The sequence below is a fragment of the Oncorhynchus tshawytscha genome, linkage group LG33 (assembly GCF_018296145.1).
Source record: "Oncorhynchus tshawytscha isolate Ot180627B linkage group LG33, Otsh_v2.0, whole genome shotgun sequence".
NCBI classification, from domain to species: domain Eukaryota; kingdom Metazoa; phylum Chordata; class Actinopteri; order Salmoniformes; family Salmonidae; genus Oncorhynchus; species Oncorhynchus tshawytscha.
Window position 1 is genome coordinate 41,112,215 of NC_056461.1, and position 27,500 is coordinate 41,139,714.

The 27,500-nt window shown below is 43.3% G+C and overlaps 1 protein-coding gene across 1 annotated transcript in view; it reads right to left on the reverse strand.

The window, feature by feature from the left end:
* fryb (furry homolog b (Drosophila)) overlaps positions 1-27,500 on the reverse strand; it is a 181,240-nt gene that overhangs the window by 152,146 nt on the left and 1,594 nt on the right. The window lies entirely within an intron of this gene.

A 27,500-nucleotide genomic window follows, 5' to 3' on the forward strand; every position in this document is an offset into this window, starting at 1 on the left:
AAACACAGAAGAACTAACTCTAACCATAACTAACCCTAACCAACCCTAACCCTAACCATAACTAACCCTAACCACAGAGGAGGGGTCTAGACACTAGACACTAGATGACTGATAGTGGGTGCTGTTTTGAAGCCGTCGTGCCTCCATCTTGGAACTCCCCCTGCCGTTGTAAAATATATTCTAGAAGCTATAGGAATCAATTTACTAACGTCTACATGTGTTGTTGCCACATGTATTATATTACAGACACCTTAATGCAGTGGTTCCCAAACGTTTTATAGCCCTGTACCCCTTCAAACATCCAACCTCCAGCTGTACCCTCTCTAGCACCAGGGTCAGCGCACTCGCAAATGTTGTTTTTTTGCCATCATTGTAAGCCTGCCACACACACACACACACACACACACACACACACACACACTATACATTTATTAAACATAATAGCGTGAGTTTGTCGTAACAACCCGGCTCGTGGGAAGTGACAAAGAGCTCTTATAGGACCACGGCACAAATAATAATATAATAATAATCATCAATAATTTTGCTCTTTATTTTAACCATTTTACATGTAAAACCTTATTTGTTCATTAAAAATTGTGAATAACTCACCACAGGTTAATGAGAAGGGTTTGCTTGAAATGATGCACATAACTGCAATGTTGGGTTGTATTGGAGAGAGTCTCAGTCTTAAATTATTTCCCACACACAGTCTGTGCCTGTATTTAGTTTTCATGCTAGTGAGGGCCGAGAATCCACTCTCACATAGGTACGTGGTTGCAAAGGGCATCAGTGTCTTAACAGGGTGATTTGCCAAGACAGGATACTCTGAGCGCAGCTCTATCCAGAAATCTGGCAGTGGTTCTGATTAAGTCAAATTTTCACAGAAACGCTTGCTGCAATTTTGATGAGGTTCTCTTGTTCAGATATCGGTAAGTGGACTGGAGGCATGAAAGGGATAAATCCAGTTGTTTGTGTCATCCGTTTCAGGAAAGTACCTGCGTAATTGCGAAATCCAACTCACTCAAAATCATACAATGATGGAAAGACCTGTGTGTTGTCCTTGTTAATGCAGACAGAGATGAGCTCCAACTTCTTAAATCATAGCCTCAATTTTGTCCCGTATTGAATATATTTGTGGAGAGTCTCTGTAATCCTAGATTCAGATCATTCAGGTGAGAAAAAAACATCACCCAGAGAGGCCAGTCGTGTGAGACACTCGTCCTCATGCAAAGTGATCAGACAAGGGAAAATTATGGTCAGTAAAGAAAACTTTAAGCTTGTCTCTCAATTTAAAAAAAAATGTGTCAATACTTTTCCCCTTGATAACCAGCTCACTTCTGTATGTTGGCAAAGCAGTACATGGTCGCTGCTCATATCATTGCATAGTGCAGAAAATACATGAGAGTTCAGGGGCTTTAACAAAGTTAACCATTTTCACTGTTGTGTCCAAAACGTCTTTCAAGCTGTCAGGCATTCCCTTGTCAGCAAGAGCCTCTCGGTGGATGCTGCAGTCTACCCAAGAGCCTCTCGGTGGATGCTGCAGTCTACCCAAGAGCCTCTCGGTGGATGCTGCAGTCTACCCAAGAGCCTCTCGGTGGATGCTGCAGTCTACCCAAGAGCCTCTCGGTGGATGCTGCAGTGTACCCAAGAGCCTCTCGGTGGATGCTGCAGTCTACCCAAGAGCCTCTCGGTGGATGCTGCAGTCTACCCAAGAGCCTCTCGGTGGATGCTGCAGTCTACCCAAGAGCCTCTCGGTGGATGCTGCAGTCTACCCAAGAGCCTCTCGGTGGATGCTGCAGTCTACCCAAGAGCCTCTCGGTGGATGCTGCAGTCTACCCAAGAGCCTCTCGGTGGATGCTGCAGTCTACCCAAGAGCCTCTCGGTGGATGCTGCAGTGTACCCAAGTGGTGTCGAGAGCAACTGCTTACCACTCCACTATGTCTCCCTGTCATGGCTCTTGCGCCATCAGTACAGATACCAACATGAGCAGCAGCTATGTTTGGCTACATACGGACCGTTAGTGGAATTCCCACGAGAGAGTAACGGTTAATGTGATTGGATGTTAATTATTTCACTAGGCTGTACCTGTATTTGACATTGTGTTGTTATTTCGCTGAACACTAGATGGTTTCATTTTATTTTGGCAGTGAAACAAGGGTATTCAGGTGAGAGAGAAAAACTCAGACAAATGTATAAATGGACTATATAATATATATATATATTTTAATAATGTGAATCACATTTTTATTTGGCGTACCCCCAACGGCATTGCCCCAGTTTGGGAATACCTTCCTTCCTTTAATACATACTTTTAAATGATATTATGTGAGTTAAGCAATAAAAAAAATGGGGTGTTGTCATTATGGGGTGTTGTCATTATGGGGTGTTGTCATTATGGGGTGTTGTCATTATGGGGTGTTGTCATTATGGGGTGTTGTCATTATGGGGTGTTGTCATTATGGGGTGTTGTCATTATGGGGTGTTGTCATTATGGGGTGTTGTCATTATGGGGTGTTGTCATTATGGGCTGTTGTGTGTAGATTTATGAGGGGAAAAAAACAATCTAATCCATTTTGGAATAAGGTTGTACCACAACAGGGCTCCCGAGTGGCGCAGAGGTCTAAGGCACTGCATCTCAGTGCAAGAGGCATCACCACAGTCCCTGGTTCGATTCCCGGCTGTATCACATCCGGCCGTGATTGGGAGTCCCATAGGGTGGCGCACAATTGGCCCAGGTTTGGCCGGGGGTAGGCCGTCAATGTAAATACGAATTTGTTCTTAACTGACTTGCCTCGTTAAATTAAAAAGAACAAAATGTGGAAGAAGACAAGGGGTCTGAATACTTTTCGCAATGTAACTGTTTTGTTGTTGTAGTGGGGACTGTAATATTAGTTACACACACTGTAAATACATGTACTTTTGTCCTTGAAACAGTTAATTGAAATAGTGTAGAATTCCATTCATTCCTATGGAGGACTGCTCCTAGTGGGGAGAGACAACATGGCCGCCCGGTGGCTTCAAAGCATCTCAATGACCAATACACAGCACAGGTTTATATATGTCTAGACTCTAGACCCAGGTCTGCTTTCACGTGGATATCACCACCATGCAGCGTGTGTGTGTGGTGTGTGTGTGTGTGTGTCTCTGTCTTTGTTGTTGACCAGTAAAGGTCTGATACAGATCTTTATCTCAGAGAGCTGAATAAAGGACCTCTTAACTGTACCAGCTCTGCTACAATACACACTAATCACTTCCATGTTCAGTGTGTGTGTCTGTGTGCGTGTGTGTGTGTGTGTGTGTGTGTGTGTGTGTGTGTGTGTGTGTGTGTGTGTATACAAGTTCTCATCTGACATACATGTGTGAGTAGTTGTGTTAAACACAGTTCCTGTCAGATCAACTGATACAGAGGGCTCGATATCAATTCCTCCCTAAAGCCAGTCTAAAGCCAACCTAAAGCCAGTCTAAAGCCAACCTAAAGCCAGTCTAAAGCCAACCTAAAGCCAGTCTAAAGCCAACCTAAATCCAGTCTAAAGCCAGTCTAAAGCCAACCTAAAGCCAGTCTAAAGCCAACCTAAAGCCAGTTTAAAGCCAGTTTAAAACCAGTTTAAAGCCAGTCTAAAGTCAACCTAAAGCCAACCTAAAGCCAACCTAAAGCCAGCCTAAAGCCAACCTAAAGCCAGTCTAAAGCCAGTCTAAAGCCAGCCTAAAGCCAACCTTAAGCCAACCTAAAGCCAGTCTAAAGCCAACCTAAAGCCAGTCTAAAGCCAGTCTAAAGCCAACCTAAAGCCAGTCTAAAGCCAGCCTAAAGCCAACCTAAAGCCAGTCTAAAGCCAGTCTAAAGCCAACCTAAAGCCAACCTTAAGCCAACCTAAAGCCAGTCTAAAGCCAACCTAAAGCCAGTCTAAAGCCAACCTAAAGCCAGTCTAAAGCCAGTCTAAAGCCAACCTAAAGCCAACCTAAAGCCAGTCTAAAGCCAACCTAAAGCCAGTCTAAAGCCAACCTAAAGCCAACCTTAACCCAATCTATCACACCTATGTGGACTTCAAGACCTTTGATGGATAATACAAAGTTGTGTATCCATCCCTTGCTTCTACTGTGATTGTCTCATCTTTCACCCATGCAGAAGGGGAAAGGCTCACTAATGCTGCCTTGCTTTTCCAACCAAGGTGCATAAATTAGGAGCCAACAGAAGATTAGAGGATACTCAGCAACACAATGGAATTAAATCCAAAAGCTTCTTTATTGTTAAAAATAGAACCGACCCATTTAGGCTTTTGGCCTTCTTTAGGGTTATTCGTTGTCTAACGGTTCTCACCATTTCACCACTTCACCTTCTCACCATTTCACCTCACCATTCCACCTTCTCACCACTTCACCTTCTCACCATTTCACCTTCTCACCACTTCACCTTCTCACCATTTCACCTTCTCACCACTTCACCACTTCACCATTTCACCTTCTCACCATTTCACACTTCACCTTCTCACCACTTCACCTTCTCACCACTTCACAATTTCACCACTTCACCTTCTCACAATTTCACTTCACCTTCTCACCATTTCACACTTCACCTTCTCACCACTTCACAATTTCACCACTTCACCTTCTCACAATTTCACCTTCTCACCACTTCACCTTTTCACAATTTCACCTTCTCACCAGTCCAGTCCAGTTTACCAGTATACTCAGTACTCATCAGGACATGCTCTCAAATCCCAACCACAAAGCCGGATGACCAAGAGGATGATGACGGGGATAGTAGTTGTTATGTAATTATGTCATCCCGTAACAGTAAACTGATTCAGTGAGAGGGAGGGGATAGAGGGAAAAAGAGATGGAGGCTGTTTGGGATTATGGTACAGTGCAGTATGTAAGCTAGCTATCCCTCAAACACACTGACATCCCACCGTAGGGTTCACATACAGCCCCCCCCCTCTCTCTCTCTCAAAGTGAGAAAGGTTCTGACAGCTGTCAAGGATTAGTGTTCCATCACGTCAAAAGGCAGAGGTAGATTTATGTGTGTGTCTTTGTTTGTGTGTGTGTGTGTCTGTGTCTTTGTGTGTGTGTGTGTGTGTGTGTCTTTGTGTGTGTGTCTTTGTGTGTGTGTGTGTCTTTGTGTGTGTGTGTCTTTTGTGTGTGTGTGTGTTTGTCTTTGTGTGTGTGTGTGTGTGTGTGTGTCTTTGTGTGTGTGTGTGTGTCTTTTGTGTGTGTGTGTGTGTGTCTTTGTGTGTGTGTGTGTGTGTGTGTGTCTTTGTGTGTGTGTGTGTGTGTGTGAGAGCAGGCTAAAGGCGTCAGCATGCTTCAGTTCGGCTGGCGCCTTGCCAAACCGGGCTAGCCCAACCCGAAGGAGTGTTCTCCAGACTCCTTTAGAAGACCTTAGCTTGAAAATTGAGGAAAAAAAGCAGCAATAGTACTGTTTGTCCATACTGAGACGCCGTAGCCAGTATACACTTCCTCAAAATAGTCAGAATGAATCTAAGATAATATGTCATTCATTTTGATGTTTTTTTACCGAGGAGATCGGTAGTCGTGCAACATCTAACTCAGATGTTTGGTGCAGTACTTCTCATCTAACTTAGATGTTTGGTGCAGTACTTCTCATCTAACTCAGATGTTTGGTGCAGTACTTCTCATCTAACTCAGATGTTTGGTGCAGTACTTCTCATCTAACTCAGATGTACTTCTCAATGAAAACAAGTCCTCTCTTGTTGAATGACAACAAAGACTTTATTGAAGAATCCCTACTGTTGACCTATCACAGACAAAGCTTTATTGAAGAATCCCTACTGTTGACCAATCACAGACAAAGCTTTATTGAAGAATCCCTACTGTTGACCAATCACAGACGAAGCTTTATTAAAGAATCCCTACTGTTGACCAATCACAGACGCAGCTTTATTGAAGAATCCCTACTGTTGACCAATCACAGACGAGGCTTCTGCTCCGAACTTCGTCTTGCCTTCCACAAAAAATGTGTCTGAAACAGCCCCGCCCCAAATAAAAAAAACTCAGAAGTCCAACACGAACAAAAACTTCACAAAATGTTGTCATAATACATATCATAATACATACAGGAACTCTACCAACCCCCCCGTCTTCTCTCCTGTGTGTTATGAGGAATCAGAGTATTGTTGTTGTTGTTGTGGACTCCTTAATAAGAGCATTCAGGCTCATAGATCAACGTAGCAGGACACAGAAGCTTATAAACATCATCAGGCTGTAAACACGTCAGAGCTCCATCAAATTAAACTTCGTCATAACTTTTGATTGAGCAGCAAATACTGACTGTACTTTTCTACACCAGGAACAAAACGTGTGTGTGTGTGTGTGTGTGTGTGTGTGTGTGTGTGTGTGTGTGTGTGTGTGTGTGTGTGTGTGCGTGTGTGTGTGTGTCAATATCAATCCATCAATATCTGGTTGAAAACATGGAGTCTGTGGGAATGGGCTTCTCTATGGAAGGGGAGAAGGGTGACGACTTAAAACATGACCTTCTGGTGTCTCACACTGACACACACCCTGCTGGGCGGGACACACACCCTGCTGGGCGGTTTACCTCACCTCCACGCCACACTGGATAATCTTTCGGAAAGACTCCCAGAATTCCTTGCATTCTCATCGGGGGCCTGGTCATGCCAGCTGTTGGAATGCAGCTCCACTTACACAGACACACAGCCACACACACACACACACACACACACGCAGCCACACACACACACGTAGCCACACACACACACACGTAGGCACACACACACACACACACGTAGGCACACACAAACATACACACACACAAAGACAAACATCTGGGGTAAGGTTACCACGATGAGGCCAGTGGACACCAAAACCTCTTCTCTGGTTTGACGGGGGCCCAGGAAAACATGCTTTTGATTGGTTAAGGACACAATGTATACTTCTGAAAGCAGCCAATCAAATCAGAGGAAACTTGGTAGATCTGAACTTCTAAATCACATGTGCACTGATCTGCTACAGCTTCCCTCACAAGGGCAAGCCCGTAACCGGTTATCAACAGCTTCCCTCACAAGGGCAAGCCAGTAACCGGTTATCAACAGCTTCCCTCACAAGGGCAAGCCCGTAACCGGTTATCAACAGCTTCCCTCACAAGGGCAAGCCCGTAACCGGTTATCAACAGCTTCCCTCACAAGGGCAAGCCCGTAACCGGTTATCTTGTGCGAGTGTGTCTGGTGTTTGTCTGGTATGTGTGTGTGTCTGGTGTGTGTGTGTGTCTGGTGTGTGTGTGTCTGGTGTGTGTGTGTCTGCTGTGTGTGTGTGTGTGTATATGTCTCTCACTCCATGCTATAGCAGCCTGATCACTATAAATAGACTTAGATTTCAGACGTTTAAAAAGTTCCTGAGAATGTCTATACATGCCTTCCTTGGCGCTCACAAAAAAAGAAAGAAAACGATTGCACAGCACAGGGCACAAACTGGTGCAGCTTAGACCAGGGTTAACCCTAACACTAACACTAACCCTAACACTAACCCTAACCCTAACACTAACCCTAACACTAACACTAACACTAACACTAACCCTAACACTAACCCTAACACTAACCCTAACCCTAACCCTAACCCTAACCCTAACACTAACCCTAACCCTAACCCTAACCCTAACCCTAACACTAACCCTAACCCTAACCCTAACCCTAACCTAACCCTAACACTAACACTAACCCTAACCCTAACCCTAACCCTAACACTAACCCTAACCCTAACCCTAACCCTAACACTAACACTAACCCTAACCCTAACCCTAACACTAACACTAACCCTAACCCTAACCCTAACCCTAACACTAACCCTAACCCTAACCCTAACCCTAACACTAACCCTAACCCTAACCCTAACCCTAACACTAACCCTAACCCTAACACTAACCCTAACACTAACCCTAACACTAACACTAACACTAACCCTAACCCTAACCCTAACACTAACCCTAACCCTAACCCTAACCCTAACACTAACCCTAACCCTAACCCTAACCCTAACACTAACACTAACCCTAACCCTAACACTAACACTAACACTAACACTAACCCTAACCCTAACCCTAACCCTAACACTAACCCTAACACTAACCCTAACCCTAACCCTAACCCTAACCCTAACACTAACCCTAACCCTAACCCTAACCCTAACACTAACCCTAACCCTAACACTAACCCTAACCCTAACCCTAACACTAACCCTAACCCTAACACTAACACTAACCCTAACACTAACACTAACACTAACCCTAACCCTAACACTAACCCTAACCCTAACCCTAACACTAACCCTAACCCTAACCCTAACCCTAACCCTAACCCTAACACTAACCCTAACCCTAACCCTAACACTAACACTAACCCTAACACTAACACTAACCCTAACCCTAACACTAACACTAACACTAACCCTAACCCTAACCCTAACACTAACCCTAACCCTAACACTAACACTAACACTAACCCTAACACTAACCCTAACACTAACCCTAACCCTAACCCTAACCCTAACACTAACCCTAACACTAACCCTAACACTAACACTAACCCTAACCCTAACACTAACACTAACCCTAACACTAACCCTAACACTAACCCTAACCCTAACCCTAACCCTAACCCTAACACTAACCCTAACCCTAACCCTAACACTAACACTAACCCTAACCCTAACACTAACACTAACCCTAACCCTAACCCTAACACTAACCCTAACCCTAACCCTAACCCTAACACTAACCCTAACCCTAACCCTAACACTAACCCTAACCCTAACACTAACACTAACCCTAACACTAACCCTAACACTAACCCTAACCCTAACCCTAACCCTAACACTAACACTAACCCTAACACTAACCCTAACCCTAACACTAACCCTAACACTAACCCTAACCCTAACACTAACCCTAACCCTAACACTAACCCTAACACTAACCCTAACACTAACCCTAACCCTAACACTAACCCTAACCCTAACCTAACCCTAACCCTAACACTAACCCTAACCCTAACACTAACCCTAACCCTAACACTAACACTAACCCTAACCCTAACACTAACCCTAACCCTAACACTAACCCTAACACTAACCCTAACACTAACCCTAACACTAACCCTAACACTAACCCTAACACTAACACTAACCCTAACCCTAACACTAACCCTAACCCTAACACTAACCCTAACCCTAACCCTAACACTAACCCTAACACTAACCCTAACCCTAACACTAACCCTAACACTAACACTAACCCTAACACTAACCCTAACACTAACCCTAACCCTAACACTAACCCTAACCCTAACACTAACCCTAACCCTAACACTAACCCTAACCCTAACACTAACCCTAACACTAACCCTAACCCTAACACTAACCCTAACCCTAACACTAACCCTAACACTAACCCTAACCCTAACACTAACCCTAACCCTAACCCTAACACTAACCCTAACACTAACCCTAACACTAACCCTAACACTAACCCTAACCCTAACACTAACCCTAACACTAACACTAACCCTAACCTAACCCTAACCCTAACCCTAACCCTAACACTAACCCTAACCCTAACCTAACCCTAACCCTAACCTAACCCTAACACTAACCCTAACACTAACCCTAACCCTAACCCTAACACTAACCCTAACACTAACCCTAACCCTAACCCTAACACTAACACTAACCCTAACCCTAACCCTAACACTAACCCTAACCCTAACACTAACCCTAACACTAACCCTAACCCTAACACTAACACTAACCCTAACACTAACCCTAACCCTAACACTAACCCTAACCCTAACACTAACCCTAACCCTAACACTAACCCTAACCCTAACACTAACCCTAACCCTAACCCTAACCCTAACACTAACACTAACCCTAACCCTAACCCTAACACTAACACTAACCCTAACACTAACCCTAACACTAACACTAACCCTAACCCTAACCCTAACACTAACCCTAACCCTAACACTAACCCTAACCCTAACACTAACCCTAACACTAACACTAACCCTAACCCTAACCCTAACACTAACCCTAACACTAACACTAACCCTAACCCTAACCCTAACACTAACCCTAACCCTAACACTAACCCTAACCCTAACCCTAACCCTAACACTAACACTAACCCTAACACTAACCCTAACACTAACCCTAACCCTAACCCTAACACTAACCCTAACCCTAACACTAACCCTAACCCTAACACTAACCCTAACCCTAACACTAACCCTAACCCTAACCCTAACCCTAACCCTAACACTAACCCTAACACTAACCCTAACCCTAACACTAACACTAACCCTAACACTAACCCTAACACTAACCCTAACCCTAACCCTAACCCTAACACTAACCCTAACACTAACCCTAACACTAACCCTAACCCTAACACTAACCCTAACCCTAACACTAACCCTGACACTAACCCTAACACTAACACTAACCCTAACCCTAACACTAACACTAACCCTAACACTAACACTAACACTAACACTAACACTAACACTAACCCTAACACTAACACTAACAAAACCCTAACACTAACACTAACACTAACCCTAACACTAACCCTAACATAACCCTAACCCTAACACTAACCCTAACACTAACCCTAACCCTTGTTTTAACCCTAACCCTAACAAACCCTAACCCTAACACTAACCCTAACCCTAACCCTAACACTAACCCTAACACTAACACTAACCCTAACACTAACCCTAACCCTAACCCTAACCCTAACCCTAACACTAACCCTGACACTAACCCTAACACTAACACTAACCCTAACCCTAACACTAACCCTAACACTACCCTAACACTAACCCTAACCCTAACACTAACCCTAACCCTAACACTAACCCTAACACTAACCCTAACCCTAACACTAACCCTAACACTAACACTAACCCTAACACTAACCCTAACACTAACCCTAACCCTAACCCTAACCCTAACACTAACCCTAACACTGCCTAACCCTAACACTAACCCTAACACTAACCCTAACACTAACCCTAACACTAACCCTAACCCTAACACTAACCCTAACACTAACCCTAACCCTAACACTAACCCTAACACTAACCCTAACACTAACACTAACCCTAACCCTAACACTAACCCTAACACTAACCCTAACACTAACCCTAACCCTAACCCTAACCCTAACACTAACCCTAACACTAACCCTAACACTAACCCTAACACTAACCCTAACCCTAACACTAACCCTAACCCTAACACTAACCCTATGCTATGCTATGGCAGTTCACGACGATCTAGCAAGCAAATACTAGCAATGAGAATACTGTGAATACTGATCATACCTGATGGTAATAGCAAGTTTATTTTTAATATTATTTTGTTTTAAGCCTTCCCCAAAACCATAACCCTAACCTTAACCACTCGGAATGAATAAACTGTTAACCTTTGAGTTATTTCTGTTTAAACCCTGTAACCACAACTAAAAATAGACCTTCGTCCATAATTCGCCACATTTCGAAAGAGAAACTATGAGGTGTTGTTGGGTTATACAGTATAGTGAAGTCATTCACCATAGCAGATCCTATTTGTCATGGCCAGCTGTGTCAAGGAAATACCAGTGTGAACCTGCCTACTCAAACACTGTGTGTGTGTGTGTGTGTGTGTGTGTGTGTGTGTGTGTGTGTGTGTGTGTGTGTGTGTGTGTGTGTGTGTGTGTGTGTGTGTTTGGATTTACTATCCTTGTGAGTACCTCTGGTCCCCACAAGGATAGTAAAACAAGAAAAATTCAGACAAGTGAGGGAATTTTAGGCTTAGGGGTTAGGTTAGGGTTACAATTAGGGTTAGGGAAAATTTGATTTTTAAAGGGAATTAATTGGTAATCACAAGGGTAGTAAACATGTGTGTGTGTGTGTGTGTGTGTGTGTGTGTGTGTGTGTGTGTGTGTGTATGCCAGACATACATGTCCCTCAGTAAAACTTGGGCAGAATTTATATCTGTGTTTTCTGTCTCTCGACACTACCCCACTCCCCTACACGGTGAAAACGCTTCCGCTTCTTTCCGGGACCAAACTCAAACTGTCAAACATAGAGATCGGCCCGTAAATGGAGACAGCTGAAGTCTGAATCCCATGAGGGTGAAAGACAGTTAGCTGGTTAGCTAGCCTAGCTATAGACTTAGCTGGTTAGCTAGCCCAGCTATAGACTTAGCTGGTTATCTAGCCTAGCTATAGGGTAGTGGGGTAGTGTCGAGAGACAGAAAACATGGATATAAATTCTGCCCAAGTTTTTTAGCTGTTAGCTAGCCTAGCTATAGACTTAGCTGGTTAGCTAGCCTAGCTATAGACTTAGCTGGTTAGCTAGCCTAGCTATAGACTTAGCTGGTTAGCTAGCCTAGCTATAGACTTAGCTGGTTAGCTAGCCTAGCTATAGACTTAGCTGGTTATCTAGCCTAGCTATAGACTTAGCTGGTTATCTAGCCTAGCTATAGACTTAGCTGGTTATCTAGCCTAGCTACAGACTTAGCTGGCTAGCTAGCCTAGCTATAGATTTAGCTGGTTAGCTAGCCTAGCTATAGACTTAGCTGGTTATCTAGCCTAGCTATAGACTTAGCTGGTTATCTAGCCTAGCTACAGACTTAGCTGGCTAGCTAGCCTAGCTATAGACTTAGCTGGCTAGCTAGCCTAGCTATAGACTTAGCTGGTTATCTAGCCTAGCTATAGACTTAGCTGGCTAGCTACCTTGAACGACAATAACAGAAACAGCTAACCGCTAAAACATATGGATTCCTGTAGAAACCTACGCAGTGGTCAGAAAAATATGGAGACGAATTTATCAAAGAAAGAAAGTGCCAACAGCTAATCTCATGACAGAGATAAGGAGCCTAGGTACAAAAATGTTTTTTTAAAAGATGGACGAAATGAAGTTGTCTATCGACAAAATAATAAATAGTCAAGGTGACAGCATAGGGGCATCTTTGGAGAAAGCTGTCCAAGATAATCACACAGCTATGCTGACTCAACTGGAGAATAATAACAGGCAGCCACGAGACCACATAGCCCTTGATGTTGGACGTCTGAAAACCTGCGTACAATCCCTGGAATCTGGGAGAACAGGCAATGCCAAACAGTTAGACCCAGATGTGGCTATCACAGTGGCAGGACTGCCAGCCAATGAAAACAAGGACCTAATCTCCAAAGTGAACCAGCTGATATCAGTAGGCCTTGGCTGACAAACAGTTGAGAGTATGAAGGAGAGAGGTAAAGTGGAGGAGAAAGTTTAAAAAATAATTATTTTACCTTTATTTAACCAGGTAGGCCAGTTGAGAACAAGTTCTCATTTACAACTGCGACCTGGCCAAGATAAAGCAAAGCAGTGCGACAAAAACAACAACACAGAGTTACACAGTGGGCCTGTTACGGAAGAAACAAAAGCCTGATTGTGACAAAGTCTTCCTTCCAATCGCCTTATAGAACTGAACTTGGACGCTGCTGAGGAAAATCCCAGGGGGACAGGACTATTTTGTCACGGGAAGAGGACGGATGATGAAACGAGACCAGAGTGGACAAGGACATGGGGTGTACAGACCTACTACAGCCTGGGGGGCTTCCCATCCCCTCCAGGATTACATTTCAACAGCACATTGGAATAATGGATGGACAACCTTGAACAATAAGTTTCGAATATTAATACTACAACCCTTAAACCCAGACATTATCTATATGAAGGAAACACATTTTTGTCGGACAAGAAGCTATTGACATTGAAGGGTGTGTACGGTATGGACACAACAGAAACACTCATTTGAAACCCCTAGGAGCTCTGGAGGACTGGGGGTAAGTGCAAGGTCTGATATGATGAAAGCATATAGAATTGAAATCATTGTTAAAGCCGTAGAAGGAATTATTTGTTTGCGTTTTGAACATAGGGAGTCAGATTATTGTTTTGTTGTGTTTTCATGCTACTTGACACCTGAACAGTCCACAACTTTTTTACAGAAGCAGATGCTATTTACATATGTGGGGATCTTAACAGTGGAATTGGGAGGTTAGATGACTATATAAATGATATTGATGATATTCCATCGCACGTTGCATAGGATGGCTTTGTTAATCAACATGGGGAAACACTATTAGAATTCAGGACTCTAAAATGTGTATCAATGGAATGTGTATCATCAATGGAATGTGTATCATCAATGGAATGTGTATCATCAATGGAATGTGTATCATCAATGGAATGTGTATCATCAATGGAATGTGTATCATCAATGGAATGTGTATCATCAATGGAATGTGTATCATCAACGGAATGTGTATCATCAATGGAATGTGTATCATCAATGGAATGTGTATCATCAATGGAATGTGTATCATCAGTGGAATGTGTATCATCAATGGAATGTGTATCATCAATGGAAGGATATCCCCTTAAGCGATCTCTTTACATCCATTCTGCCAAAGGAAAAGCTGTGGTGGACTATGAAAATATTCAGACCCCTTGACTTTTTCTAAATGTTGTTACGTTACAGACTTATTCTAAAATGGATTAAATAAAAACCACACACAATACCCTGCAAATTCATAAAAGTAAAAAAAAAATGAAATACCTGATATACGTAAGTATTCAGACCCTTTGCTATGAGACTCAAAATTGAGCTCAGGTGCATCCTGTTTCCATTAATCATCTTTGAGATGTTTCTACAACTTGATTGGAGTCCACCTGTGGTAAATTCAATTGATTGGAAATTATTTGGAAAGGACCTGTCTATATAAGGTCACAAAGTTGGCAGTGCATGTCAGAGCAAAAACTAAGCCAAGACATTGAAGGAATTGTCCATAGAGCTCCAAGATAGGATTGTGTCAAGGCACATATCTGGGGAAGGATACCAAGAAATGTCTGCAGCATTGAAGAACACAGTGGCCTCCATCATTCTTAAATGGAAGAAGTTTAGAACCACCAAGACTCTTCCTAGATCTGGCCACCTGGCCAAACTGAGCAATAGTCAGGGAGCTTTCGTCAGGGAGGTGGCCAAAAACCCAATGGTCACTCTGACAGAGCTCTAAATTTCCTCTGTGGAGATGGGAGAACCTTCCAGAAGGACAACCATCTCTGCAGCACTCCACCAATCAGGCCTTTATGGTAGAGTGGTCAGATGGAAGTCAGGAAAGAGAACATTGGATGAGCTGTCCGTTGCAGAAGAAGAAGTTGAAGGACTCTGAAAAAATGAGAAAGCATTTGGCATTGATGAACTGCCTAAATGAAGTCTAAAAATCCCCTAAATTAATTGAAGTTCGACATGATTTTGTCCAAATTTGTTTTGAGTAGAGTATACTACCATCGACTTGGTATAAGTCTATAGTGAATCCCATTCCCAAATCTTTAAAAAAAATGACCAGAGTGCCACTGAACTGCAGAATCATAAGTTTACTAGGTCTATAAATGATATTCATCCATCCTCAACAATAGGCTAATGACCTTTTAGGAGGATCAAAACATTCTTGTGGAAGAACAAAATGGTTTTGGTAAATCCAGAGCCCGTATAGATCATATCTTCTCCGTCTGAACAATAATCAGAAATGACAGGAAGAGAAGTCTACTTTCGCACGTTTCGTTGATTTCCAGGAAACTGTTGATTTTGGAAATAGAGATCTTTTAGGCTGTCGTTTGTTAAAGGCAGGGGTTGACGGGAAATGTTATCACGCAATCCCTTGACAAAGCACCTACTGCCTGTGTGCGTGTATATAGTACAGATTGGTTTCCCAAACACTCGGGTGTAAAACAAGGAGACATCTTATCACAGATTCCATTTGCTTTGTTTATTAATGATTTGTCCCAAAAAATGAACAGTTACATATTGGGAGTAAAATATGATGATGAAATGCTAAGTATTCTCTTATATAATGATGATATTATTTGATGGTTGAAACTGGACAAATCAAATGTTATTGGTCACATACACATGGTTAGCAGATGTTAATGTGAGTGTAGTGAAATGCTTGTGCTTCTAGTTCACACCATGCAGTAACATCTAACAAGTAATCTAACAATTTCACAACAACTACCTTATATACACACAAGTGTAAAGGAATGAATAAGAATATGTACATATAAATATATGGATGAGCGATGGCCGAACGGCATGGGATCTGCAGAACATGTTATTATGTCCAATCAAAAGATCATGTAAAAGATTTAGAGACTCATGATAAACAGGACAAAAACACAGATAATGACTTTGAGGAAACCAGATACTAAGAGCTGTGTTTTCCATCTTGTTTTGATGAAGACATTCTGGAGTTTATTAGCAATTGTAAATATTTAGGGTCTTTATTTCGATGAACATATGACCTTTCTATACGGCCACATCTGCTCGACTCAGCAAGTAGAGTTCTTTTGGGGGAGTGATAGGAAAACAAACCACTCAAAGATATTGGTTTTGTCACGTATTCCAAACTGTATCAGACCTCTGGACTATTCGGCAGGAATGTGGGGCGTTAAGAGGTCAAAAACGAACATGTCCATAACAGAAGCAGAACGATATTTTGTCAGTGTCTACACCGATACTGGAAACAACTGAGGACACGGGCTGGGAACCCTGTGAGGTGAGAGGGAAGGCATGGAATAGAATGTTGGACGGGCTGGGAACCCTGTGAGGTGAGACGGAAGGCATGGAATAGAATGTTGGACGGGCTGGGAACCCTGTGAGGTGAGACGGAAGGCATGGAATAGAATGTTGGACGGGCTGGGAACCCTGTGAGGTGAGGACGGAAGGCATGGAATAGAATGTTGGAGGGGGCTGGGAACCCTGTGAGGTGAGACGGAAGGCATGGAAAAGAATGTTGGACGGGCTGGGAACCCTGTGAGGTGAGACAGAAGGCATGTATGGTGAGACTATGGAATAGAATGTTGGACGGGCTGGGAACCCTGTGAGGTGTGAGGGAAGGCATGGAATAGAATGTTGGACGGGCTGGGAACCCTGTGAGGTGAGACGGAAGGCATGGAATAGAATGTTGGACGGGCTGGGAACCCTGTGAGGTGAGACGGAAGGCATGGAATAGAATGTTGGACGGGTTGGGAACCCTGTCAGGTGAGAGGGAAGGCATGTATGGTGAGACTATGGAATAGAATGTTGGACGGGCTGGGAACCCTGTCAGGTGAGAGGGAAGGCATGTATGGTGAGACTATGGAATAGAATGTTGGACGGGCTGGGAACCCTGTGAGGTGAGAGGGAAGGCATGTATGGTGAGACTATGGAATAGAATGTTGGACGGGCTGGGAACCCTGTCAGGTGAGAGGGAAGGCATGTATGGTGAGACTATGGAATAGAATGTTGAACGGGCTGGGAACCCTGTGAGGTGAGACGGAAGGCATGGAATAGAATGTTGGACGGGCTGGGAACCCTGTGAGGTGAGAGGGAAGGCATGTATGGTGAGACTATGGAATAGAATGTTGGACGGGCTGGGAACCCTGTGAGGTGAGACGGAAGGCATGGAATAGAATGTTGGACGGGTTGGGAACCCTGTGAGGTGAGACGGAAGGCATGGAATAGAATGTTGGACGGGTTGGGAACCCTGTCAGGTGAGAGGGAAGGCATGTATGGTGAGACTATGGAATAGAATGTTGGACGGGCTGGGAACCCTGTCAGGTGAGAGGGAAGGCATGTATGGTGAGACTATGGAATAGAATGTTGGACGGGCTTGGAACCCTGTGAGGTGAGACAGAAGGCATGTAAGGTGAGACTTCGGAATAGAATGTTGGACGGGTTGGGAACCCTGTGAGGTGAGACAGAAGGCATGTTTGGTGAGACTATGGAATAGAATGTTGGATATGCCAATATCCAGAATAGCCAGTAAAGTATTTTGATGGGGTTTCTCCATAAGGGGAGCCTGGGTAACTGAAATGTCTGACCCTTTCCAACAGTCTGACTGGGAACGTCTGTACGAAAACAAAAATGAAGGATGACAGACGATATTAAAAAACAACTGTTGACGCAATATGAAAAGGAAATGGGTGGAGGAGATTAATCATAGTCCCAAATTGAGAATATTTAGTTTAAGGGTGAATTAATGTGTGAGAGATATATTATGTACAACCTACCTAAGAGCAAGAGATCGCTATCGTCCCTGAGTATCAAAACAGGTCGGTATTGTGGTGAAATGGAAGAGGAAGGACTAACTATTGTGACATCGAAGAAATAGAGAACAAAATGTTATCCTCTGTTGCCCTTTGCCCTGTCCTTATTTGACCCACAGACCACAGATATACCCTGGTATTATGGAGACAGACCACCAGGTCCTTATTCCAGAAAGACCACCAGATATACCCTGGTAATATGTAGTCATGAGGAGTCAGACCACCAGATATACCCTGGTATTATGTAGTCATGAGGAGACAGACCACCAGATATACCCTGGTAATATGGAGACAGACCACCAGATATACCCTGGTATTATGGAGACAGACCACCAGATATACCCTGGTATTATGGAGACAGACCACCAGATATGGAGACAGACCCCTGGTACCCTGGTATTATGTAGTCATGAGGAGACAGACCACCAGATATACCCTGGTATTATGTAGTCATGAGGAGACAGACCACCAGATATACCCTGGTATTATGCAGTCATGAGGAGACAGACCACCAGATATACCCTGGTATTATGGAGACAGACCACCAGATATACCCTGGTATTATGTAGTCATGAGGAGTCAGACCCCCTATATACCCTGGTATTATGTAGTCATGGGGAGTCAGACCACCAGATATACCCTGGTATTATGGAGACAGACCACCAGATATACCCTGGTATTATGTAGTCATGAGGAGTCAGACCACCAGATATACCCTGGTATTATGTAGTCATGAGGAGACAGACCACCAGATATACCCTGGTATTATGTAGTCATGAGGAGACAGACCACCAGATATACCCTGGTATTATGTAGTCATGAGGAGACAGACCACCAGATATACCCTGGTATTATGGAGACAGACCAACAGATATACCCTGGTATTATGTAGTCATGAGGAGACAGACCGTCAGATATACCCTGGTATTATGGAGACAGACCACCAGATATACCCTGGTATTATGTAGTCATGAGGAGACAGACCGTCAGATATACCCTGGTATTATGGAGACAGACCACCAGATATACCCTGGTATTATGTAGTCATGAGGAGTCAGACCACCAGATATACCCTGGTATTATGTAGTCATGAGGAGACAGACCACCAGATATACCCTGGTATTATGTAGTCATGAGGAGACAGACCACCAGATATACCCTGGTATTATGTAGTCATGAGGAGACAGACCACCAGATATACCCTGGTATTATGGAGACAGACCAACAGATATACCCTGGTATTATGGAGACAGACCATCAGATATACCCTGGTATCATGTAGTCATGAGGAGACAGACCACCAGATGTACCCTGGTATTATGTAGTCATGAGGAGACAGACCACCAGATATACCCTGGTATTATGTAGTCATGAGGAGACAGACCACCAGATATACCCTGGTATTGTGTAGTCATGAGGAGACAGACCAGCAGATATACCCTGGTATTATGGAGACTGAACAACAGATATACCCTGGTATTATGTAGTCATGAGGAGACAGACCACCAGATATACCCTGGTATTATGTAGTCATTAGGAGACAGACCACCAGATATACCCTGGTATTATGTAGTCATGAGGAGACAGACCGTCAGATATACCCTGGTATTATGTAGTCATGGTTATTATTATTGTTTCATCTGTTTCACGTTTCTTTGTTTATATATCTTTAATTGTTTTTATTAAACATTGTATTTGTTTGACTTCTCTACGGTTAGTATTATTGCTTTAATAGCATTATGAACTGTCATGTACTGATTTCTGTTCCATTCTTTATGTGGTTCTCACTGCACAGAACACCGGAATAATTATTACTGAATTATGTGTCAATTAAACCCGTAAGTGAGGGGTTGCCAGACTGGCAATTTGACACGAAAATAAAATGTCATTGCTAATTCACAGACAGACAGACACACACACACACACACCTCCACCAGAATGAATTAGATTAATTTTATGAGAGCGTGGGTGAAAGTTTACACAGGCCTTTGTGGTGTTTTTATTCCAACAGTCAGTCTCCAAACCTTAATGCTCTGTCATTTCACTGGAGACAAACACACATACACACAAATACACGCTCAGATCAGGGGCTTTTTAGAATGAAGGCATGTTAATGTAGGAGACTCATCCTCACTTTAGTTTAGAATTCAGCTTATAGCTTTCTCCTCTCTCCTTCCTGCTTGCTCTCTCATCCTACCCCTTTAGGTTCTCCTCTCTCCTTCCTGTTTCATCTCTCATCCTACCCCTTTAGGTTCTCCTCTCTCCTTCCTGCTTAATCTCTCATCCTACCCCTTTAGGTTCTCCTCTCTCCTTCCTGCTTGCTCTCTCTTCCTACCCCTTTAGGTTCTCCTCTCTCCTTCCTGCTTCATCTCTCATCCTACCCCTTTAGGTTCTCCTCTCTCCTTCCTGCTTCATCTCTCATCCTACCCCTTTAGGTTCTCCTCTCTCCTTCCTGCTTGCTCTCTCATCCTACCCCTTTAGGTTCTCCTCTCTCTCCTTCCTGTTTCATCTCTCATCCTACCCCTTTAGGTTCTCCTCTCTCTCCTTCCTGTTTCATCTCTCATCCTACCCCTTTAGGTTCTCCTCTCTCTCCTTCCTGTTTCATCTCTCATCCTACCCCTTTAGGTTCTCCTCTCTCTCCTTCCTGTTTCATCTCTCATCCTACCCCTTTAGGTTCTCCTCTCTCTCCTTCCTGTTTCATCTCTCATCCTACCCCTTTAGGTTCTCCTCTCTCCTTCCTGCTTCATCTCTCATCCTACCCCTTTAGGTTCTCCTCTCTCTCCTTCCTGTTTCATCTCTCATCCTACCCCTTTAGGTTCTCCTCTCTCTCCTTCCTGTTTCATCTCTCATCCTACCCCTTTAGGTTCTCCTCTCTCCTTCCTGCTTCATCTCTCATCCTACCCCTTTAGGTTCTCCTCTCTCTCCTTCCTGTTTCATCTCTCATCCTACCCCTTTAGGTTCTCCTCTCTCTCCTTCCTGTTTCATCTCTCATCCTACCCCTTTAGGTTCTCCTCTCTCTCCTTCCTGTTTCATCTCTCATCCTACCCCTTTAGGTTCTCCTCTCTCTCCTTCCTGTTTCATCTCTCATCCTACCCCTTTAGGTTCTCCTCTCTCTCCTTCCTGTTTCATCTCTCATCCTACCCCTTTAGGTTCTCCTCTCTCTCCTTCCTGTTTCATCTCTCATCCTACCCCTTTAGGTTCTCCTCTCTCTCCTTCCTGTTTCATCTCTCATCCTACCCCTTTAGGTTCTCCTCTCTCTCCTTCCTGTTTCATCTCTCATCCTACCCCTTTAGGTTCTCCTCTCTCTCCTTCCTGTTTCATCTCTCATCCTACCCCTTTAGGTTCTCCTCTCTCTCCTTCCTGTTTCATCTCTCATCCTACCCCTTTAGGTTCTCCTCTCTCCTTCCTGCTTCATCTCTCATCCTACCCCTTTAGGTTCTCCTCTCTCTCCTTCCTGTTTCATCTCTCATCCTACCCCTTTAGGTTCTCCTCTCTCTCCTTCCTGTTTCATCTCTCATCCTACCCCTTTAGGTTCTCCTCTCTCTCCTTCCTGTTTCATCTCTCATCCTACCCCTTTAGGTTCTCCTCTCTCTCCTTCCTGTTTGCTCTCTCATCCTACCCCTTTAGGTTCTCCTCTCTCCCTCCTGCTTGCTCTCTCATCCTACCCCTTTAGGTTCTCCTCTCTCCTTCCTGCTTCATCTCTCATCCTACCCCTTTAGGTTCTCCTCTCTCTCCTTCCTGTTTCATCTCTCATCCTACCCCTTTCTACATGTAGATTCATCTCTACCTTGTTTATTTTGAACAGGCATTGCACTTACTACGTAAATAAGCTGAATTGCGCTAATAAAGACTGTCTTCCCCTCTACTTGACCAAAACTCGCCTCATACAAACAGTTAGTCATTTCCTCAACATTGCCACTATATACAACCTACGTCACAGAAGTCATTACCTCATCTTACTCATCCTCCGAGGACGATGTCACATGTCTACAACTGCTGGATTATAAACGGGTTTGACAAACAGGTTACACACCACCAGGTGTTGGGGAAATACTCTGTAGTATTGTTGAGACAACACACGGTTAAAGACACACTGTAAGATGACCTAAGATAACAAATACCCGGTCAGTTACTGTCATCTTGTTTAGCTTGGGTAGTCTTGGGTAAATAGCCTTTCTGAATAAGCTGCATTCACTTTGTATGTTCGTTTAACACCTTCATTCATCCAGGTTAGTCTCAATGACATGACCTCTATTGTTCAAGACAGACCTATAGACTACTCAGATCCAGATCAGATCCAGAATCAGATCCTATCAATCAGGAAAACTGCTCCTTACTTCATCTAGGTGAGATACAGCGTCTAGTCTATAGGTACTAGGTATAGCGTCTAGTCTATAGGTACTAGGTACTAGGTATATCATCTAGTCTATAGGTACTAGGTACTAGGTATAGCATCTAGTCTATAGGTACTAGGTACTAGGTATAGCATCTAGTCTATAGGTACTAGGTATAGCATCTAGTCTATAGGTACTAGGTATAGCGTCTAGTCTATAGGTACTAGGTACTAGGTATAGCGTCTAGTCTATAGGTACTAGGTATAGCGTCTAGTCTATAGGTGCTAGGTACTAGGTATAGTGTCTAGTCTATAGGTACTAGGTACTAAGTATAGCGTCTAGTCTATAGGTACTAGGTATAGCGTCTAGTCTATAGGTACTAGGTATAGCGTCTAGTCTATAGGTACTAGGTATAGCGTCTAGTCTATAGGTACTAGGTACTAGGTATAGCGTCTAGTCTATAGGTACTAGGTACTAGGTATAGCGTCTAGTCTATAGGTGCTAGGTACTAGGTATAGCGTCTAGTCTATAGGTACTAGGTACTAGGTATAGCGTCTACTCTATAGGTGCTAGGTACTAGGTATAGCGTCTAGTCTATAGGTACTAGGTACTAGGTATAGCATCTAGTCTATAGGTACTAGGTACTAGGTATAGCATCTAGTCTATAGGTACTAGGCATAGCGTCTAGTCTATAGGTACTAGGTATAGCATCTAGTCTATAGGTACTAGGTACTAGGTATAGCGTCTAGTCTATAGGTACTAGGTACTAGGTATAGCATCTAGTCTATAGGTACTAGGTACTAGGTATAGCGTCTAGTCTATAGGTACTAGGTATAGCGTCTAGTCTATAGGTACTAGGTACTAGGTATAGCGTCTAGTCTATAGGTACTAGGTACTAGGTATAGCGTCTAGTCTTTAGGTGATAGGTATAGCGTCTAGTCTATAGGTACTAGGTATAGCGTCTAGTCTATAGGTGCTAGGTACTAGGTATAGCGTCTAGTCTATAGGTGCTAGGTATAGTGTCTAGTCTATAGGTACTAGGTACTAGGTATAGCGTCTAGTCTATAGGTACTAGGTATAGCGTCTAGTCTATAGGTACTAGGTATAGCGTCTAGTCTATAGGTACTAGGTACTAGGTATAGCGTCTAGTCTATAGGTACTAGGTATAGCGTCTAGTCTATAGGTGCTAGGTACTAGGTATAGCGTCTAGTCTATAGGTACTAGGTACTAGGTATAGTGTCTAGTCTATAGGTGCTAGGTACTAGGTATAGCGTCTAGTCTATAGGTACTAGGTACTAGGTATAGCATCTAGTCTATAGGTGCTAGGTACTAGGTATAGCGTCTAGTCTATAGGTGCTAGGTACTAGGTATAGCATCTAGTCTATAGGTGCTAGGTACTAGGTATAGCGTCTAGTCTATAGGTGCTAGGTACTAGGTATAGCATCTAGTCTATAGGTACTAGGTACTAGGTATAGCGTCTAGTCTATAGGTGCTAGGTACTAGGTATAGTCTAGTCTAGTCTATAGGTACTAGGTATAGCGTCTAGTCTATAGGTGCTAGGTACTAGGTATAGCGTCTAGTCTATAGGTACTAGGTACTAGGTATAGTGTCTAGTCTATAGGTACTAGGTATAGCGTCTAGTCTATAGGTACTTGGTACTAGGTATAGCGTCTAGTCTATAGGTGCTAGGTACTAGGTATAGCATCTAGTCTATAGGTACTAGGTACTAGGTATAGCGTCTAGTCTATAGGTACTAGGTACTAGGTATAGCGTCTAGTCTATAGGTGCTAGGTACTAGGTATAGCGTCTAGTCTATAGGTGCTAGGTACTAGGTATAGCGTCTAGTCTATAGGTACTAGGTACTAGGTATAGCGTCTAGTCTATAGGTGCTAGGTACTAGGTATAGCGTCTAGTCTATAGGTACTAGGTACTAGGTATAGTGTCTAGTCTATAGGTACTAGGTATAGCGTCTAGTCTATAGGTACTAGGTATAGCATCTAGTCTATAGGTACTAGGTACTAGGTATAGCATCTAGTCTATAGGTACTAGGTACTAGGTATAGCGTCTAGTCTATAGGTGCTAGGTATAGCGTCTAGTCTATCGGTGCTAGGTACTAGGTATAGCGTCTAGTCTATAGGTACTAGGTACTAGGTATAGCGTCTAGTCTATAGGTGCTAGGTACTAGGTATAGTGTCTAGTCTATAGGTGCTAGGTACTAGGTATAGCGTCTAGTCTATAGGTACTAGGTACTAGGTATAGCGTCTAGTCTATAGGTACTAGGTACTAGGTATAGCGTCTAGTCTATAGGTACTAGGTACTAGGTATAGCGTCTAGTCTATAGGTGCTAGGTACTAGGTATAGCGTCTAGTCTATAGGTACTAGGTACTAGGTATAGCGTCTAGTCTATAGGTACTAGGTATAGCGTCTAGTCTATAGGTGCTAGGTACTAGGTATAGCGTCTAGTCTATAGGTGCTAGGTACTAGGTATAGCGTCTAGTCTATAGGTACTAGGTACTAGGTATAGCGTCTAGTCTATAGGTGCTAGGTACTAGGTATAGCATCTAGTCTATAGGTACTAGGTACTAGGTATAGCGTCTAGTCTATAGGTACTAGGTATAGCGTCTAGTCTATAGGTGCTAGGTACTAGGTATAGGTCTAGTCTATAGGTACTAGGTATAGCGTCTAGTCTATAGGTGCTAGGTACTAGGTATAGCGTCTAGTCTATAGGTACTAGGTATAGCGTCTAGTCTATAGGTGCTAGGTACTAGGTATAGCGTCTAGTCTATAGGTGCTAGGTACTAGGTATAGCGTCTAGTCTATAGGTACTAGGTACTAGGTATAGCGTCTAGTCTATAGGTGCTAGGTACTAGGTATAGGTCTAGTCTATAGGTACTAGGTATAGCGTCTAGTCTATAGGTGCTAGGTACTAGGTATAGCGTCTAGTCTATAGGTGCTAGGTACTAGGTATAGCGTCTAGTCTATAGGTACTAGGTACTAGGTATAGCGTCTAGTCTATAGGTGCTAGGTACTAGGTATAGCGTCTAGTCTATAGGTACTAGGTATAGGTCTAGTCTATAGGTACTAGGTATAGCGTCTAGTCTATAGGTGCTAGGTACTAGGTATAGCGTCTAGTCTATAGGTGCTAGGTACTAGGTATAGCGTCTAGTCTATAGGTGCTAGGTACTAGGTATAGCGTCTAGTCTATAGGTGCTAGGTACTAGGTATAGCATCTAGTCTATAGGTACTAGGTACTAGGTATAGCGTCTAGTCTATAGGTACTAGGTACTAGGTATAGCGTCTAGTCTATAGGTGCTAGGTACTAGGTATAGCGTCTAGTCTATAGGTGCTAGGTACTAGGTATAGCGTCTAGTCTATAGGTACTAGGTACTAGGTATAGCGTCTAGTCTATAGGTGCTAGGTACTAGGTATAGCGTCTAGTCTATAGGTGCTAGGTACTAGGTATAGCGTCTAGTCTATAGGTACTAGGTACTAGGTATAGCGTCTAGTCTATAGGTGCTAGGTACTAGGTATAGCGTCTAGTCTATAGGTACTAGGTATAGCGTCTAGTCTATAGGTACTAGGTACTAGGTATAGCGTCTAGTCTATAGGTGCTAGGTACTAGGTATAGCGTCTAGTCTATAGGTACTAGGTATAGCGTCTAGTCTATAGGTACTAGGTACTAGGTATAGCGTCTAGTCTATAGGTGCTAGGTACTAGGTATAGCGTCTAGTCTATAGGTACTAGGTATAGCGTCTAGTCTATAGGTACTAGGTACTAGGTATAGCGTCTAGTCTATAGGTGCTAGGTACTAGGTATAGCGTCTAGTCTATAGGTACTAGGTATAGCGTCTAGTCTATAGGTACTAGGTACTAGGTATAGCGTCTAGTCTATAGGTACTAGGTACTAGGTATAGCGTCTAGTCTATAGGTACTAGGTACTAGGTATAGCGTCTAGTCTATAGGTGCTAGGTATAGCGTCTAGTCTATAGGTGCTAGGTACTAGGTATAGCGTCTAGTCTATAGGTACTAGGTACTAGGTATAGCGTCTAGTCTATAGGTGCTAGGTACTAGGTATAGCGTCTAGTCTATAGGTACTAGGTACTAGGTATAGCGTCTAGTCTATAGGTACTAGGTACTAGGTATAGCGTCTAGTCTATAGGTGCTAGGTACTAGGTATAGCGTCTAGTCTATAGGTACTAGGTATAGCGTCTAGTCTATAGGTACTAGGTACTAGGTATAGCGTCTAGTCTATAGGTGCTAGGTACTAGGTATAGCGTCTAGTCTATAGGTACTAGGTATAGGTCTAGTCTATAGGTACTAGGTACTAGGTATAGCGTCTAGTCTATAGGTGCTAGGTACTAGGTATAGGTAGTCTATAGGTACTAGGTATAGCGTCTAGTCTATAGGTACTAGGTACTAGGTATAGCGTCTAGTCTATAGGTACAAGGTACTAGGTATAGCGTCTAGTCTATAGGTGCTAGGTACTAGGTATAGCGTCTAGTCTATAGGTGCTAGGTACTAGGTATAGCGTCTAGTCTATAGGTACAAGGTGTTAGTAGGCTTATTTAAGTGCTGTCCACTTGTCTGGAAGCCTCTCTCACATATCAAAGGGTTTTTACAAAACCACAACAAAGGAAGGAATAGCTCGTTACCCATAAGTCAGAAGGAGAGAGAATATAAGAGACAGACACAGCCTGAGACGTTGTCCAGACACAATCTACAGGTTCATTCTAGAACAACAAACAATTATTCTGGAGGAGACCTCGTACACTCTTTGAAAAATGGGTTCCAAAAGGGTTCATCGGTTGTCCCCATAGGAGAACCCTTTTTGGTTTCAGATAGAACCATTTAAAAAACCCTTACAAAGGGTTCTACATGGAACCAAAATAGGTTCTTCAAAGGGTTCTCCTATGGGGACAGCCAAAGAACCCTTTTAGGTTCTAGATAGCATATTTTTTTTCTAAGAGTGTAGAACAAAACCTGTTATAGAACAATGATATTCTGGAGTAGATCCAGTAGATCAACAC